Genomic DNA, 19,357 nt, shown 5'->3' on the forward strand with positions numbered 1-19,357 from the left:
GCAAATAAAGCAGAATATACAATTGATACTTACAATACTTATATTTAGTAAGCACGTATTAAGCTTTAGGCACTCTGCTCATTCCTTTATGTCTCATTCCATTAAGACTTCAGGAAACTCCATGCAGAAGTTAATATTATTATCTTATATTTACAGATCAAGAGACACAAAGAGGCCAAGTTATTTGCTTTAGGGACCTACTTGGTTATTATAAGAGCCAGAATTCGGATAGGGCTTCTGCCTCTACTCAGAGAAAGGCCTAGGAGGTAACAGGGCAGAATATTAGTGGTTGTGTGTGGGTGGTGGGAGGACAGCTGTCAATCAGACTTGTCTTTGGCTGTAACTGAAAATATCAGCTTAAGCAAGTGACGTGTTGGTTTCTTCACATACCAAGAAGTCTGGGGGTTCTGTGACCCCCACAGGAACATGACCTCAACCATTTTGAAAGTTTAGTCCTCAGGCTTGTCTCCTCATGTCCCAAGGTGACTGCACTACTTCTTGAGTCTTTTCCTGAATTCAAAGCAGGAAGAGAGGGGAAGGGCAAAGGGTTAAAGATGTAAGTGGCTGAGTAGTCCCTTTATCAAATAACTTTTCTCTATGTTCCAACTAGCAACTTTTGCTAATGTATCATTGGCTGGGATAGGGTCACATGGTCATCTGCAGTTGCAAGGGAGCCTGGGAAATGAAGTTTCTGCCAAGTACATTCCAACTGTGAATAAAATTGGGATTTTGTTTGTAAGGAAGAAGGGGAGACTTGGTATTTGACAGTCAATCTGTAGTGACTGTCACATAGATGGTTCCTAATTTGTCCTTTATTCTTTCTTGAATTTTTGAAAATCATATAAAGCTTGCTGAATCTAAAGCCATCAGGACTGAGGAGAGGTGGGGAAAATGAGCAATGGAGAAGAGGGGTGTCTACACCACCGTGTGGGCTGTACAACAGAATGCCACAGGCGGGCAAATTATGAACAACAGAAATTCACTCCTCATAGTGGGAAGTGTGACATCAGGTGCCTACAGATTCAGTGTCTGGTGAGAGGTTCCTTCTGATTTATAAATGTCTGCCTTCTACCTGTGTCCTTGCATGGACCGAGGGAGCTCCCTGGGGTCTATTATAAGGGCACTAATCCCATTCATGAGGGCTTCACCCTCATGTCATAATCTCCTCCTAAAGGCCCACTTCCTAAAGCCATCCCATTAGGGATTAGGCTTCACCATATGAATTTGGTGGTGGTAGTGGTGGTGGTGGGGGTTACACACATGTAGTTTACAAGTGAGTGTTGGTTTCTTCACATACCAAGAAGTCTGGGGGTTCTGTGACCCCCACAGGAACATGACCTCAACCATTTTGAAAGTTTAGTCCTCAGGCTTGTCTCCTCATGTCCCAAGGTGACTGCACTACTTCTTGAGTCTTTTCCTGAATTCAAAGCAGGAAGAGAGGGGAAGGGCAAAGGGTTAAAGATGTAAGTGGCTGAGTAGTAAATCAAGGGAGGCTTCTGGAGGAGATAGACTTTGATTTGTAGGTGATTGGCAGAGGCAAGTCTCCATGTTCCTTTGTTATATAGGAAAATAGGCCTATATATCCTTAGGCCTTCTGGGAGTCTGTAAGAGAAGCCCTGAGTCTGCCTGATTGATCTCTCCCATCCTGTGCAGAAACGTGAACCCCTGGGCTCGGCCCTGCCGCTGTGCAGAGGCTCATGAGTGCAGGAGGCCCCTCTGTCAAGGAGACCCTTGGCTCCTTTAGAACTCTGTTCCTCCCCTAAATATGTTCAAGTCTTACCCTCTCCCCACAGTACCTATTTGGAATTCCGGTCTTTGCAGATGTGATCAAGTTAGTTCAGCGACTGGAATTCTTATAAGGAGATAGAAGTTTGGATGCAGACATAAAAGACACAGGGAAAAATGACACGTGAGGATGGAGGCGAAGGTTGTAGTGATTCCTCCACAGGTCAAGGGGACATCTGGGAGAGCTCGCAACCAGCAGAGACAGGAGAGGGCCCAGGACAGACTCTCCCTCAGAGCCTCCAGAAGGAACGAACTGTGGGGCATCTTGATTTGGAACTTGCGGCCCGCAGAGCTCTGAGAGAGTGCGTTTCTGTTCTCAGTCATCCAGTGTGCGGTCATGTGCCACGGCAGCCCTGAGGCAGGTCTGGTCCTCTTGTGTGTCCCGACACAGAGGGCTGCCCGCAACTTGTGCTCTCCGCCATTGGCCATGCCCCTGCCCACTGGGCCAAACGCCTCCACAAATTTCAGCACCCGGGCCTGAGGCACGGACCCTTCTTTACTCAGGGTTAGAGCTCTTTCCCGGCCTCTTCCTCCAAGCCCTCCTTAGCTTCTCCATCATCTCCATCAGCACCACCTCTAATCCCTCCCAAACAAAGGACCCTCTGCCTCCATGCAGCAAGGGCAGTTTCAAGCTCAAAGCCAGTACAATTTGGGATATGAATACAAAATTACAGATGCAAAACCACGTCCAGGGCATTGGAATGAATAGTTCCATGAGGGTACCCCAGCAGGAGCTTCTGTATAGGAGTCCACTCAGCATGCTTGTTTTGTACACGCCCCTTCAGGGCGGCATCCCAGCCCGTTTCCTACCTGATTTGAGCCTCCTCTGACCTATGGATGCTTCTGCCCTGGGGAGTGAATGGCTGCTATCAGACCCGTTCTTGGGAGCAGGTGCTGGGGGTGAGGAGAGAGAACCCAGAGGTTGCTGGCTCTCTGAGGGAGTGAGAAGCCTGGCTCTGACATTTTCCGGCTGTGTGACTTAGTATTCTCATCTGTCAAATGGGAATGTGGTTAAGGAGAGGCCAGAGGTGAAGACGTATAGCCTGACAACTGTAGGTATTGAATAAGCGTCCATTCCGTTCCACTTCCCTTTCCTCAGGGGAGCAGGAGAGGAGGATCTGCACGTCAGGGTCAAGGTCAGCAATCACAAACTCAACCGAGTTCCCAAGGGTTGACTTCCCCTCTGGGCCCTGACTTCTTTCTTTCCCCAAAATGCCGGGGAATCAGGACTCTCCTCTCACTCTGACTCGGCCCTGGAAACCTGTCAGGATCCATCCTCAGGAAGGTGAGGGCGGTGCACATTTTCTGGTCAACTACTGAGTAACCACGTGGAAAACACTGTTCCTGTGTGACAGGCGATGGCAGGTGAGCGAGGCTTCGGGCTGTAAACAAAAACTTAACATATCTCCACCTTGGCTTAGCCTGTCACTCATGCAGAAAATGAGACGCGATGCTGAAAGCACACAGGCTCAGCAGTATTAGGCGGCCTCTATGGGCCTGTCAAGCCTGTCTCTGGGGGCGGGACCTCTTCTATCTGATATATTTCAGATGGCTTTGGTTCCCGGGGCCCCAGGCTGGACAGCTTTTCCGGGACACAGTAACAATTCTCTCTCTGGACAGGGCCCAGAAGCTATCCTTTCTCTGGGGTACTGGGTCAGGAGGGTGTCTAATAGTCTAAGTGGCTAGTCCTCACCCCATTCTAGGTCACCATCCAAGGGTATACAGAGTCCTCCAAAACTTGGATACCCAGACAGTGTCCAGCCTGCCCCTGAGTGGGAGGCTGGAGCCAATCCCCTCTAACCCTGCTCCTGTGCACAGACCCCAAGCATGTCCCTGGGAGACAAACGTGTTGATGAGCACAGGTCTCGGGCTGTCTGTCATGCTGTTTCTCCATGTAGAACACAAGTTGCCTGAGGCTCCCCTTTCCCAGTACCTTGGATTAGGGGGAATGGCCATCAGGAATGGTTTCCATCAGAGCCTCACTAAACCTACCTACACACAGGCTGAATTTGGCGATGTGGCATTGTGAATGGCCATGCTCATTTGTGAGATTTGCCTGCATGCTTCTCTGGGGTGGGGCCTGACCTGCCTTCTCTTAATCAAGCTTGGTTCAAAAGTGAGGACTTTACAGACCTTAAATGCCTAGTGAGGAGACATCTGTGCCGATGGCACCAGGGCTACTGTGAAGGTTGGTACATGCATTATCCACAGAAGGGGAGCATTTTCCTAATTCACAGTTCATACAAAAGTGACCTAAGGGCTACATAGCTGTGGTCCAGGGTAGCACCTGAGATGTTAGCATGAAGGGCGTTAATAGAGTAAACCCCAGTAGATAAGTCGGAGTGGACACTGCCCATTGGGAAGCTGTTTCTGGGCATGGCATGCAGAACCGCAAGTCACTGTTACCTTTGCTTCCACGTCTAACGCAGCTACTGTCCGTTGAGCTTCTCTCCATGTGTGATGAGTACATGTGCTTTCTTTCTTTCTTTTTTTTTTAATTTTTATTTTTCTGAAGCTAGAAACGGGGAGGCAGTCAGACAGACTCCCGCATGCGCCCGACCGGGATCCACCTGGCACGCCCACCAGGGGGCGATGCTCTGCCCATCCGGGGCATCGCTCTGTCGCGACCAGAGCCACTCTAGAGCCTGGGGCAGAGGCCAAGGAGCCAATCCCAGCGCCCGGACCATCTTTTGCTCCAATGGAGCCTCGGCTGCGGGAGGGGAAGAGAGAGACAGAGAGAAGGAGAGGGGGAGGGGTGGAGAAGCAGATGGGTGCCTCTCCTGTGTGCCCTGGCCGGGAATCGAACCCGGGACTTCCGCATGCCAGGCCGATGCTCTACCATTGAGCCAACCGGCCAGGGCTACATGTACTTTCTATGAGTGACTTTTAGATCTCATACAGGGATTTTCCTCCCCATTTTACAGATAAAGAAATTGAGGCTCAGAGAGACTGTAACTTGTCTAAGCAAATGGTTTGCCACTGATGAAATCGGGAATTTGAACCCACGACTTCCTGGCTCCAAGGTCAACTTGTTGGAGGTCTAAGGCTGGCAGTTGTCCAGGGTCCCTTGAATACGAATGGCTCACAGATGATAGGTCCACATTTTAACATTGTGAAGCCTAACATATATATGGTAAGTACATAAAACATAAATATACCTATTAATGAATTATTGTATGTAAGCACTGATGTAAGTCCTACTTAGTTTCCATTCTGAGCGCCCCAGAAGCCCTGCACGTCACCAGCACAGCCCTCAGGTGCAGAGGTGAGCCCTGTTCTGAACTCTTACAGAATCGCTTCCTTGCTTTTCCCTTTTGGTTTATTACTTAAGCAGATGTACCGCGTCAGCATAAGTTGCATTTCACCTGTTTATTGAACTTTACATAACTGGGATCATTCAGTATAGATTCAGCTATGTCTGGTTTCTTTCCTTCAACACTGCATTTTTGAAATTCATTCTGATTATCAGTAGTTTATTATCATTGCTGTGCAGTATTTTATCATATGACTATTTCATAATTTATTTATTCATTCTTATATTGATGGACCTTTGGGCTGTTTCCAGATTGGGGCTATTATGAATACTGCTGCTATGAACATTACTATACCTGTTTCTGCATCCTAGAAAGGCAACCTCAGTTTCATTGGACACATATTTGTTAATTTTAGTAGACACAGACAAAATGTTTACTAAAGTTGAACCAATTCCCATTCAGATTTTATGATTATATTTAATCTGGAGGAGCATAGATTTATTTTCTCTGAGTAGATAGGACTTCAAGCTATGGAGTGGGGCTTAGAGTTAGAGTAAAACTTACTGGCTGGCCAGCATCTAGTGCCATTGCTGTTTAAACCCAGAAATAGACAGCTATTGAGACTTTTCCAGGCTGAGCTTTCTGCAACTTGCAAAAAAATGATCTTGAGCAGCTGGCTTGTGGGAAATCCCTGTGGATGTTTGGGCTCCAAGACCAAGAAGAATGAGTGACCCTGGGCATAGATGACAGCCCTGCTCCTTGGTGACTCTGCCAGCTCTCCACCCTCATCCCAGCCATCCTGTTTTCTTCTAGTCCCGGCCGTGTGTGGTCAATCACCCAAGATTTCTGGGCTCTGCTCACAGTCATAGCCGACACTTCCTGGGCATCATTCTTGGTCTCTGTTTCTTCAGTGGAAAGAGGGATGGTGGGAAGATTGAATGCGATGGTACCTGAAGCACTGAATGCAAGGCCTGGCACAGAATAGGCACTCTGACATAGGGCTGAGACTAGGGCTTTAGGTGCCGAGGATGAAACATTTAAGGAGGCGCACACTGTCAGGTGCTGAGCACACACATGCTAGACCCCTAGAGTGAGGGCCTCCTATACAGGCAACATCCTGGGATTCCTGCTTCTGTTATGTAGTCACTCAAGCTTAGAAGAAGAAGTGAGGGAGTGCATTCTGTTACAGACTTTTTGGAACCCAGCAGACATGGGCTCTGTATTTTTGTAAACTTGGGCAGATCACTTAATTTTTAGGAGCCTAGGTTCCTCCGTCTATAAAATGGATGTAATAATACAGCAGTATCTAAAGATGAAATGATAGTATTAAAACAAAGAGATGCCAAAATACCGTGGCTCAGCCCTGGCCGGTTGGCTCAGTGGTAGAGCATTGGCCTGGCGTGCAGGAGTTCCAGGTTCGATTCCCGGCCAGGGCACACAGGAGAGGCGCCCATCTGCTTCTCCACCCCTCCCCCTCTCCCTCCTCTGTCTCTCTCTTCCCCGCCTGCAGCCAAGGCTCCATTGGAGCAAAATTTGGCTGGGGCGCTGAGGATGGCTCTATGGCCTCTGCCTCAGGCGCTAGAATGGCTCTGGTTGCAAAAGAGCAACGGCCCAGATGGACAGAGCAACGGCCCAGATGGGCGAAACATCGCCCCTTGGTGGGCATGCTGGGTGGATCCCGGTCGGGCGCATGCGGGAGTCTGTCTGACTGCCTCCTCGTTTCCAACTTCAGAAAAATACCGTGGCTCAACAGGTATGTCTCCTCCCCTTTCATGTGTCATCTTGGGTGATCAGTTGTGGTTGATGGGCCATGTTGCTCATGGGGTCATTCCAGGACTGGACCCCTTCCCTCTTGTTGCTCTGCCCCCTCATGCCCATGGTTGTTCTCATCCACATGTTCAAAACCAATATGCAGGAATGGGAAAGAGAGAGAGAAATCACAGAAATAGACTTGTCTTTAGAGTTAAAAAATGATCCCCAAATTGCCAACATAACTTGCAATAGCATCCCACCAATAGAAACAAAGTCACATGACAAGGGTAGCTGCAAAGGAGCCTGGGAAGTGTAGTCTTTAGTTGGGCAACTATGCGCTCAGCTACAATACTCTTCACATGGGAGAAGGGGAGATTGCTCTTCGGTGGACAAGTAGCTGTCCTACCACAGATGGCTGCATTAGATGGCTGTGGTAAGAACTAAGCCATGTTATGTGCATTACCTGCAAAGCATAGGGCTTGACATAGTCGGCATTTGAGAAATGGGACCTATTATTTAATGATTTCAAAGGAACTCTTTTAAGGTGAATGTTATAATAATTTAATTGGGGCACACATTTTCTTAGTCCTTTGGTAAGGCAAGGTGGTATAGAAAAAGATTAAAAAAAAAAAAAGCCTAACCACAATTGTGTGGACAAGACTCAGGGATTATGCAGTCGAGAAAGCAAAGCCCCTTGTAGGATGTGACTCCTGTCCCAGGTGAAGTGTTGGAGGACGCATAGGCACCCTAGACATGTCCCTCAGATGTAAAGATTTGGCAATGGCAGGAAGCTGTTGTGATGAACATTAGACAACCTGCAAATTTGTCCTCGTGCCCCTGGTGAGTTCTGCATGTCACAATACGGAGGTTAACTTTCAGGAGGGTGAGGGAGGCCACGTGCAATCCCGAGGAAGGCTGCACAATGCAGGAGGCTACCGGCCTTCTTTTTTTTTTTTTTTTGTATTTTTCTGAAGCTGGAAACGGGGAGAGACAGTCAGACAGACTCCCGCATGCGCCCGACCGGGATCCACCCGGCTCGCCCACCAGGGGCGACACTCTGCCCACCAGGGGGCGATGCTCTGCCCCTCTGGGGCTTCCCTCTGCTGCGACCAGAGCCACTCTAGCGCCTGGGGCAGAGGCCAAGGAGCCATCCCCAGCGCCCGGGCCATCTTTTGCTCCAATGGAGCCTTGGCTGCGGGAGGGGAAGAGAGAGACAGAGAGGAAGGAGGGAGGGGGTGGAGAAGCAAATGGGCGCTTCTCCTGTGTGCCCTGGCCGGGAATTGAACCCGGGTCCCCCGCACGCCAGGCTGACGCTCTACCGCTGAGCCAACCAGCCAGGGCCGGCTACTGGCCTTCTAACGGTCCCACCACTGGCCAGGTCACTTCACCTTTCTGAGCTTTGTTTTGCCCATGTGCAAAATCGGGACCCAAACAATTTCTACTCCAAGGGGTGCTTATGAGACTAAAGCAAGATATGGGTGTGCTGTAAACTCTGAAAGGCTCTACAGATGTGAGGAATTAGGGTAATTAAATACAAGCGGGGGAAATCCATCACCAGCAGTCAGGTGTGTCGCCAGACCCGCTTGGGCTCATGTGGTGGGTGGGTGGAGCCCGCTTACCTGTCTACGAGCTGTGCCTGCCAGTCCCCTGGGAGTGGCGGCTGCGCTGTCAGTCTTAATCAGAACCCCCTCTTGGGGAGCGGCTTCCTTCATGTCACAATCTTGGCACAGCTCAAACCTCTGCTTCAAGACTTATTTTCTTTGGGTTTTGCAAATCCTCTTTTACCCGGAGGAGACAGAGAGCTGCACATTTCTCTCCACCTGGAAATCACCACAGTTCCGAGGCTGTCCTTGTTTTCCCGTGAAAGACATATTTGTGCGTCTACACCCTGCTATTTTCCCATGTAACTTTCATTAAAGTTAATTGGCATCACAAGATTAAGGCAAGCAGCAAGAGACAAAGAAATCAGAGCTGGGCCCTGGCAGGTTGGCTCAGTGGTAGAGTATTGTCCCCACGCATGTGGATGTCCCAGATTCGATTTCCAGTCAGGGCACACAGGAGAAGCACCCATCTGCTTCTCCACCCCTCCCCCTCTCACTTCTCTCTCTCTGTTTCTTTTCCCCTTCCCCTCCTGCAGCCATGGCTCAATTAGAGTGAGTTGGCCCACGACGTGCTGAGGATGGCTCTATGGCCTCTGCCTCAGACGCTAAGAAGAGCGCAGTTGCTGATCAACGGAGCAACATCCCAGATGGGCAGAGCATCGCCCCCTAGTGGGCTTGCTGGGTGAATCCCAGTCATGGTGCATGCAGAAATCTGTCTCTGCCTCCTCTCCTCTCACTGAATAAACAAACACACAAACAAGAAAAGAAGTCAGTGCCAAATTGGGCCTGGCCCAGGTGCTGGGAGAGTGATAGGCTTCTGTGGTGACAATACTCATGGGGCTCCCAGGCTTTGCTTCAGGGTCTTCTGAAGATGGAGCTGCAGAGGTGCATTGTGGGGGGAGCCACAGCCCAGGGTTCTTGAGGCAGGTTGGGACTGGAGGCACCTTCTCACTGACATAAACTGGCCTGGGAGACATTTTAACCTCTTTCTCTTTATTAATGTTAATTGGTAATAGTAACACATATTATAATTGTGCTAACAACCATCATTGGGTGTGTAATGTGATGTGCTCATCTCTGGGTTGGGGGCCGCATTTGCACTTGGGTTCATTCTCGTAGCAGCTCTGGGAAGGGTACGGTTACCTGCATTTTACAGATGAGAACACTGAGGCACAGACAGGTATCGTGATTTGCCTGTGTTCGCACAGGGAGTAAAGAGCAGAACTAGCATTCCAGCCTGTGTCACCTGACTTCGTAGAGGACACCAGGCTGAGAGTGGGGTGGGAAGGAAAGCCTTCCTGCCTTAGCCCGCCCTTCGCTGACGTCACATCCCTTGGTGAGGATCATCCCAGGTAGCCTGTCTTTAGACTGGCTGAGTATCTGGGACCCATCTTGTGCAAGGCTGACATGTTCTGGACCTGTGAAAGCCCAGTGTGGGTGTGGGTAGGCCTGGAGCCCCCAGGGAGCAGGGGTCAGCCCCTTCTGTCTTCGGATACAGGCAGGGGGGCTGTCTGGAGTCTGCAGGACACAGACTTCTCTGAGTCCTACCCTGTTTGCATACAAGGACTCATTTAATATTCAAAATATTTTTAGTACCTGTTAATTGAAAAACTAAATGACAAAAAAAAAGATTCTCTCAATTTGATAACACTTGGAAATAGGTCTGTATTTTATTCATCATGTAAATTAATAATAATGCAATGGATATAGACAATTCACAGAGGGAATACAAGTGGCCAATAAATATATGAAAAGACGATCAATCTTACTAGTAATCAGGGAAATGCAAATTAAAACAACAATAAGACATCCATTTTATTCATCAGATAGGCAAAATTAAAAGTTTGATGTTATCTAGGTTTGGCTCGGGTGTGGGGAATGGTTACTTTTATCTATTTTCTATGTGTAGGGTATAAATCGACACAGCCAGTTTGGAGGGGAATGTGGCAGTGGTTATTAAAATGTAACACACACACACACACACACACACACACACACACTGGGGTTTAGCAATTTCACTTGGTGACTCCTCTGTCACCATACTCCATACCACGCAATGAGTATGGAAGCACCGTGTGAAAGAGAAAGTGCATTGGAAAGAAGTTAAATGTCTGTGAATGGAGGAATGACTTCACAGTCAAATAGTCACACAGGGGAATACAATGCAGCCATTAAAGTGAATTAGCAGATTAATATTTACCAAAGGAGAAAGATTTCTAAGACATATTGTTCAGGAAAATAAACAAGCAAATTTAAGTGGTGGCCATGAGAATGAACCTCATGTACCTCCAGGTAGCATCACCGATTGATTAAGGAGCCCCATTGTTGCACCTTGAAGTCTATTGCTGCGTTTGAGTCAAGACCATGCTTCCACGGGCTGCTCCTTCTGTTTAATGACTGGGTGTGGAAAGAATAGGAGAGCAAACCCATTCCTGGGAGACGTGGACTCCTTGGCTGGCCAACTTTGAACTCATGGATGCTCCCCAATGGCGGTGTAGGCTGCTTCCACCTAACCTCTCCCCTTCTCTCCCTCTGGTCAGACTTGCCTGGCGGTCTGATGGTTCTCCCAGAATTCCTCCTTGTTCCTTTCTCTTCCCTTCCTGCATAGCTCCTGCCCTATACCCTCTCATACAGAAATTTTCCTTAATGAGATTCTTTACATACTTAATTCTATTTCGGTGTCTACCTTTTGGAATACCCATTGCATATCATTAATGCAGTGGTTCTCAAACATCAGCATGCATTAGAATCACCTGGAAGACCTATTAAAACCCAGATGTCTGGTCCCTGGGTCTAGAATTTCTCAGCCACTTGCTCTATGGTGGGGTTGCAACACATTTCCAGGGGATGTTGATTGCCCAGGACCACGCTTTGAGTACCGCTCTGTTAATGTACAGCACACTTAATTAAAAAAAGTATTTTATGGCTTGCCTAAGTATGTAAACATGAAGAAAAATATCTGGGGAGCATCACAGCAAAGTGACAACAGTATCTTTCTCTGGGGAGGTCAATGGGAATGCAACGAGCATGTCATGGTGGGCTTGGGCCGGACAGCTGGGGTGGAAACACTAGTTTTACAACATGCTGGCTGTGTAATCTCAGACACATTCTTAACTTCCCTGTGCCTCAGGTTTCTCTCGTGTAAAATGCTGATAATGATAGTGGCGATCTCTAGGGGTGTTCGGAGGAGAATATAAGTTAACACGTGTGAAGTACTTAGAACAGTGTATGGGACATAGTAAGCACACACTGTTATTTTATTCTTTTTGAATTAATGAATAATCTTTAACTCTAAACTTTTTGCAACAAGAATTAGGTATATTGCTTGCTTAATTATATATTTTAAATACAAAAAAGAAAAAAAGTGTCTATATCTGCGTTTATCACATACTCTGTATTTGATCTCTATGCAATGTTCAGTGGACAAATGAGGCCAAAGAACAAATCTTGCAAGATTTTTGCCTACCTCACCCTCTGAGGGCCCCAAACTCAAAAATTATGAACCTTTAAATAAGGCAACTACATTGCCTTGTTGACCAAGTTTTTAAAAATTAGTTCAACCCAAATATAAGTCAGTTCCTAGGTGACCCAGTCTATGGAGGGTCATATTCAAAGAAGCATGACTCATCACCAAAACTAATCGAAAAGGAATTCCCAAATTTGACTCACATCATCACAAAAATATTAAGCGAGATCCGTTGAATAATCTCAACAGCAGTTCTTAAAATGCCCTTCTCTCTGTCTCAGGGAAAGCCTGGGGCACATGCATGTTAACAGTTCACAGTGTTGGTTCCTGTCACACTAGATTCATCAAGAAATCAGTTTAATTAGGCCTGAGTGTTAACAGGCCTCCTGTTTTTAAAGCAAGCCACTGCTACAATAAAAGGTTCCCTTTCCCTGGACACATAATCCTATTTGAACATTGAGCTACTGGCCACGAAACCTTCCTGCATTAGGCAGATTATCAAGCAATTCATGTCCCCCTCAGCCAAAGGAAGGGCTGGTCAGGGAGGGAAATGTTAGAACAGTGGTCCCCAACCCCCGGGGCCGTGAACCGGTACTGGTCCGTGGGCCATTTGGTACTGGTCTGCAGAGAAAGAATAAATAACTTACATTATTTCCGTTTTATTTATATTTAAGTCTGAATGATGTTTTATTTTTCAAAAATGACCAGATTCCCTCTGTTACATCTGTCTAAGACTCACTCTTGACGCTTGTCTCGGTCACGTGATACATTTATCTGTCCCACTCTAAAGGCTGGTTTGTGAAAATATTTTCTGACATTAAACCGGTCCGTGGCCCAAAAAAGGTTGGGGACCACTGCGTTAGAACATTCTTCCATTTTGTTGGCTTGTTTTTTCCTAAAATTTTTTGTACGTTTATTTACTTAACACTTATTTGAGATATATTTTGGACCTGAAGCCGGATGATATATATGTGTATATATGTTATTTTATTCAATCCTCGCTACTCTGCCTATGAAGGAAGTAGTAATTATTTCCATTTTCAGATGAGTGAGGCTTAGGGAAGTCAAATAAAAAACTCAAAGTCACTCAATTGAACAGTGTCGGAGCTTCTGTGATCTTTTCACTATAATATTGCTTTTGCTGAACTAGGATACAGCCCAACAAAGCTCAGCAATGCTATTTACTATCTATATAATGCAGGTGTGGGCAAAGGTAGATTTTTTATAATAATAATAATAATAATAATAATAATAGAATAAAATCAGTGTTTCATGTATTCACAGCTATTTTAGCCCCACTCTGTAATTGAACATATTTTTTTTAATGTGTCTAAGCCTCAGTTTTCTTATCTGTAGATAAGATCACAAATATTTAGCTGAGGGGACTTTTGTGGCAATTACATTAGATAAGAGGTGTGAAAGTGTTATCTCAGCACCTACACACGGTAAGTATAAGTATATGACGAGCCTTCCAGTGTATGAGTTTGTTTTTTAAATAAAGGAAAATCATGACCAGCATTCCTATGACTCATTTTGTAGATTAGTTCACTTATTACCCGTCATAACTCCCTTCTAGGTTATCTTTTTGTATTATAGAAGCTGTAGAGCAAAATAAAACAAAACTACATTTCCCATATTCCCTTGCAGCTAGGAATTGGCAAAGGATTGGAATTCTGCCTAGGAGATACCATCCCATGCAAATCTTGGAAGTAAAGTGAGCAATAGAAGTTGGTAGACATGCGCAGGAGGATCAATGTGCTGGTGAGTGGGGTGTAGGTATCCGTGTTTGGTGCTGGCTAAGGTGGAGTAGATGAAAGCCATTGTTCAATACCATAGGTTCTGATCAGTGAGTTTTATCATATGGCAGTCCCATGGTGTGGGTTGGTATTTCTTCTAGCAAAGCGATCCCTTGGCTATAGTATTTCCTATAGCACCCAAATCTGGTTCTCTAGCTCTCCTGGAGGTTCTATGATCTATTCAATCCTTCTTAATAAATCCCTTTCTGCGAAACTGATTAGAGCAGCACCCGTTGTTTAGAAATAATATTTAAAGATTGACATGGTATCAACCAAGAATAGGGACTTGAAATATCAACATTGAGAGTTTAAGTTGCCCCTGGGCATATGACCAGCATTCTGAACTAATATATTTTTAAATACATAATATGTTTCTAGGTTGCCCTATCAAGGCAAAGAATATAAGATTGATGGGGGACAGAGATAGTTTCTAAATTTGCTTTTGCATTATTTTAACAATCTGTAGTAATTTCAGGCTAATACTACTGATGCACAGGAGGTGTTGACTGTGAAGCTGACATGGATATTTTAAAATTTGACATGGATATTTTATAATTCTGCAAAACAGTGGAGGAAATTTCCATATCCCCAAACAGCAAACCATCTGTATGGTTAACCATTGATAGTGTCCTAATTGTTGGGTTTTAAGTGGAAAACCAAATTAAGAGATTTAGACAAGATGAACAGAGATTCTGCCTGATAAAGGGACTGTGTGAGACATCTCACAGCAAGCTAGAACAGAGAGAGAGAGAGAGAGAATGGGTTACGCAGTCACCTGGCCCCGGAACAATTCTGCCATGTCCTGGGTGACCCTGGACAAGTTAAGGACAGAACATCCACATTACGATGTGGTGAGAATGAAATAAGACAGTATATGGGACTGGGCCCAACGCATAATAAATACCCAACTCCTGACAGGTCCGTTTTCTTCTTTTCCCCTTATCTATTTCAGCAAACAGAGAGGTACACTTTTGAAATATTGTATGTAAATCAAAATTTGGAGTATCAGATCATCTTGACATATGTCAGGGAGGCTCTCTAAAGACCTAATATGTGTGTGTTTATATATCTGTATCCCCCCCACACACACACACTTTGTTCTGGGGCGGGAGGTTTGGGCTTCAAGGAATTTAGGTAAGGAAAATATCTGATAACCAAGGAAGCTTCCTCCTCTGTGTGTCTAAGAGGGTCCCCATCACTGTGTTAATCCCAATTCTTAGACCTTCAGGCTGACTCCTAATTGTCACCTTTCTGGCTGACTAAGCCAGGAGGCCACAGACTGGACAGATTACACACGCGAGTGGCCCCTTGAACAAAGTCCCCACTTTGGTCCCGAGGGACCCTTTGCATTGCCACTGCCTGCACTTTCTTCCTTAAATAAACAGAGCAACATCTCTGCCATTGTCCCTACAAGGTATTCTTGAATAGCACTGTGGAGCTAAAGTGAAGCTAAAGTGACCCCTGAAGGGGAAATAATAAAGAGAAGAGGAAGACAGAGAGAAAGTCAAGGCTAAATGACGTAGACGGCCACATCTTGTCACTGAGAGGCGGCCCAGGTTCTGCAAGACCCTGTCTCCCTTGTTTAGCTAACTCTTTCCCCACTGGGACAAACAGATCTTTTCTACAAAATAAAAGCTGAGTAAGAAGCTGGGCAGAATTCTTCGGCCCAAGTTTTCCATGGGTTAGGTTAGTTATAAATTAACCAGTCTGCGGAATATATAAATAAATGAAGCGCTTTGTTCCCAGCTCTCGCCAGTAGGGCTCCGGCTGCTTGCTCTGAAGCCTGCTGGACGTTCCCCTGCCCAGTGCTTTTATAAATACTAATGAGTGACATATTGAGAAAAAATTGTACCTACAAAAGCAAAGACTTCTTCCATGCAAATCAGGTCCCAATTCCCCACAGATAAGGATCTTTTTGATGGAACACATGCAAAATCTCCAGCTCTTAATTCTTTCATTAGTATTCCAGGCAGACAGCTGCCAAATAACAGAGAAAACTGTCTGAATTGCTGTGTCTGAAACCTAATATTGATTTGTTTAATAGTGTCAGGAAGTCAAAATTCACAAATCTCCTGTCGATTGTTTATGAGGCAGTTAGCAGAGAATTGGTTGCCCCTGCTTAATTAATAACTCATTACTGAAATTTGATTATATGCTTGAATGCTTTAAATGGGTTCTAACACAGTGTCTGCACAAGTGGTGCAGTGGTAAGGTAAAGCGGGTCTGAGAGCCCCCCGCTTTAGGCTTCTGCCATTAGAATTTGCCACCAGTCACACCACGCGGGCATCTGACTTACCTTCCAGGGTCAAGCTCCTTGGCGTTAACGTGTTGGTTTACAAGGTGTTCTGGGTTTCCATGGATTGAACAGAGGGTGAGTCTGAAGTTTGGGGTGGAGCCATTTCTAAAACGCGCACACAAACACACACAAACACACACTGCTGACGTGGACATAATGTACTGGTCACTTGACCGGAGGAGTCATATGTGGTGTTGTCTGTGAGTATACAAATTTGGAAGAAGGCGCTCCTCGGGGGCAGATGAACAGGTGGGAAAGCAGAAAAGGCTGTATCCCTTTAGCGTTGTTGTTTCAAAAAATAGAAACTCGGCATGGCTAGCTGCCCTGTGTGAACAGACGAGCAGGATCGGAGCCCAGGAGCTCCCAGCATTATCTGACCTTGTGCTCTGAGGCTGGGGTGAGGAGGGAGGCACCGCTCTACCTGGCCCCGTGCCAGGGACAAAAGGGAAAAGATTAGAGCCCAAGTTAAGGTGACATCAGAGCACACGGGAAGCTCTGTATTTCCCTGATTAAAATAATGCCTTTGGGAGAGAACGCATGTGAGGGCCGGGCTTGGGCACGTTTGGAAGGACTGCTCTCCACAGACCTGGGATGTAGGCACTGCCCCCCATGCTCCCTCAACTTATACCCCCCCTTGCGCTGCCCCCATCCAGCAGGCAGTGGGCCCTGCCAGGGGCAGGTTCTGGCCATCAAGGGATCCCTGAGGCCCTCTCCTCTTCTGTCTTAGGTGAAACCAGGCTGACTTGATCAGGAGAAGAAAGCAGAAGGAGAGGGTACTCACAGCCTGTCCCCATCTCTGTGTCTACCCGCCTGCCACTGTGGCTGGGGACGGATAAGAGAGCGGAAGAGATGAGCGCACTCTTCACCCAAGAATTTCCCTCTCTGGGGAATGGGGGGACGTTCCTAGGCTAGCCCATAAAGCATCAGCGAGCTCCCAGAGGCTTGATGCTGTTCATGGGAGCGCGTCTGTCGGAGAGTACTACAATTATAAACGAGAACTTTGTGGGCTAGCCTGTGACGTGGCCGTCACCAGAACATTATTGCATCATTTTAGAACATTGTTATTCTGGGAAAATTAAAAAAAAAAAAAAATGAAAAAGCCCATTCTAAATTCCAAACAGCTGACTCACAAGTGAACTTTTGGAGGCAACCCTTTGTCATCAGGGGCGGCCTGTTTGCAGGCTCACATGGAGGTTGGCAAGGCCCCTCTTTAGTCAGCGATCTGGGAGCGTGTGCCGCGGTCCCGTCCTGCGGCTTGTGGTCGGAAGGCACGGAACAGGAAGGGCAGCTTTAGGCAGGTCACAGTGGAGTCCCCAGTGCAGGGACACAATGGCTGCAAGATTTCAGAGGAAGGCAGCAGTGCCAGCTGGCTTCAGGGGCAGGGCAGGCTTCTGGGAGGAGGTGGGAGCAGATGGGTCCTTGAAGGGCGGTCAGGTTTCACGGAGGGGTGGTGGCGCGTTCGGGCCAGCACAGGAGTGGGCTGGTCAAAGGTAGGTTTTGGGGACGGCGACTGGCCAGGCTGGCTGCAAAGGAGGGTAATATGACCAGCCAGTCTCCTGCCTCTGATCTTAATTGAACCAGTCAAGCTTTCAAAATGAATAGTTGATCATTTGATTAAGAAGGGCCTTTGACTCTTTCAAGACCCACGGAGACTGATTTTTATCAAAGTGGATCAGAACGGTCTGTACGGAGGAATGCCGGCCAGATTCACAAGGGAAGGTCGTGCCGCCCCTCGGGCCGGCCTGGACTGCTCCTCCTGGAGGGGACCGTCCCTCAGTGGGGTGAGTGTTCGGGGCAAAGGCCAGAAATGACCACCCAGAGCAGGGTGACTGGGTCCCAGAGCAACACTCACTTCTGCCAGCCACGGGAACTTGATCAAGCCCGTGTCTCCTCCCAACGGTGGCCTCCGACCGGGAATGTCTCCCACCGGCTTCAGCTTGGTGAGCCAGCCCAGTGCCAGCCAAGTTCGCTTGTGTCTGCTAAGGAGCTGATTTGTCAAAGTGCTAGTAAGGATTTTTTCGGTTATACCAAAAAAAAAAAAAAAAAAATGAAGTCAACTTTTTTTTTTTAAACTCTAATTTATTATGCTTGATTACGCAGCTGGAATGGAAAGGTAGCTGCTGTTTGTAGTTAAATAACTCCTCACAATTTCTTAAAGAAATGATCTTCAAAGCTTTAACGGGTCAGTGGCTCAAGTACAAAGGAAAGATTGATTTTCACCCTCCCACCCTTTGTTCCCAGAGTTTAAAACAGACACGTTTGGGTAAATTAGTTTGTCTATGTTATTAATGGAAGAAGTTATTAAACTCCCATAAATATACAGGGGTATCTTGCTTAAGATGCCAAATTTGCTTTAAGGAAAATACGCAGAGAGAACATGGGAAAAAGCCCAGAAGATCCCTTGTTTTTTTAAAAAAATATTGTCTCTAGATATTTGGACCAGGGAGTCAGAGAAGGGGGCTGGCCCAGTGCTGGGATAAATGTTCAAGGGAGGGGGCCCCCGCACATTAAAAAAAATCCCTGAACTTAATGGAAACCATTCAGAGCTGGGTTGTGGTGGGGTGGGGATTGCATGTGGGTGGGGGGGTGCAGGAAAGATATTTTCATCATGAAGGGAATGATGAAGGACCCTCCTGCTTCTAAACCTGAGGGGCTGGTACACATTTGAGGGCTGTGGGGAGACATGTTTTTCATGTTTCAGGGGCTCAGAGAGGACTCACCCGGGTGAGCGGGGCAGCCCTCCAACCTGGACCCTGGGCCAGAGTGTGAGGGAGACTCAGCCGCAGAAGCCACCGAGGAGGACCGTGCCCAGAGCGCTGCAGGTTCGAGGCTCCACTGTGATTGTGCAGAGAATTCCCTAACTGTGCGCAGCACCTCACAGTTTACAGACCCCTGAGTTCAGTGTCTCCTTTGAACCTCCCAGTGACCCTGGGAGGTATGTTGAACAAAGCTCGTGTTTCCGATATTTGCAGATAATGAAAGTCAAACACAAAGCATTTTTCTCCCCTGAGTAGGAAAGTAAAATAAAGAAAATAATTTGAAAAGTCAAGAAAATCATAAAGAAGAAAATTAAAATCATCACCAGATGACATGCAGTGTTTTGGACTTTTTCCTTTTGGACTTTTCTCAGTGGCCACACACATGCGCGCGTGCACACACACACACACACTTGCGTACACACACACATGCACACATTTACTGAAAGCTCAGTGTGCCAGGCACATTATAAGTGATTTTTACATATCAATTCATTTATTGCTCACAACAAACTGCATCAGGTAGGCACTATGGTCACCTGTATTTTACAGGTGAGGAAAGAGGCACAGAGAGATGGTGACTTGCCAGAGTCCACACATAAGTGGCCACAAGAGGTAAGATTTGAACCCAAAGAGAAAGGCCGGCTCCTA

The 19,357-nt window shown here is 46.8% G+C and overlaps 1 long non-coding RNA gene across 1 annotated transcript; it reads left to right on the top strand.

Moving 5' to 3' along the window:
* The first annotated feature begins 16,118 nt into the window (after window positions 1-16,118).
* LOC136310999 (uncharacterized) lies at window positions 16,119-19,027 on the top strand. Its single transcript, XR_010726649.1, has 3 exons — window positions 16,119-16,199; window positions 17,592-17,731; window positions 18,652-19,027. It is a non-coding gene; the product is annotated as an uncharacterized lncRNA (long non-coding RNA).
* Window positions 19,028-19,357: the final 330 nt, after the last annotated feature.

The sequence above is a fragment of the Saccopteryx bilineata genome, chromosome 7 (assembly GCF_036850765.1).
Source record: "Saccopteryx bilineata isolate mSacBil1 chromosome 7, mSacBil1_pri_phased_curated, whole genome shotgun sequence".
Lineage (NCBI taxonomy): Eukaryota > Metazoa > Chordata > Mammalia > Chiroptera > Emballonuridae > Saccopteryx > Saccopteryx bilineata.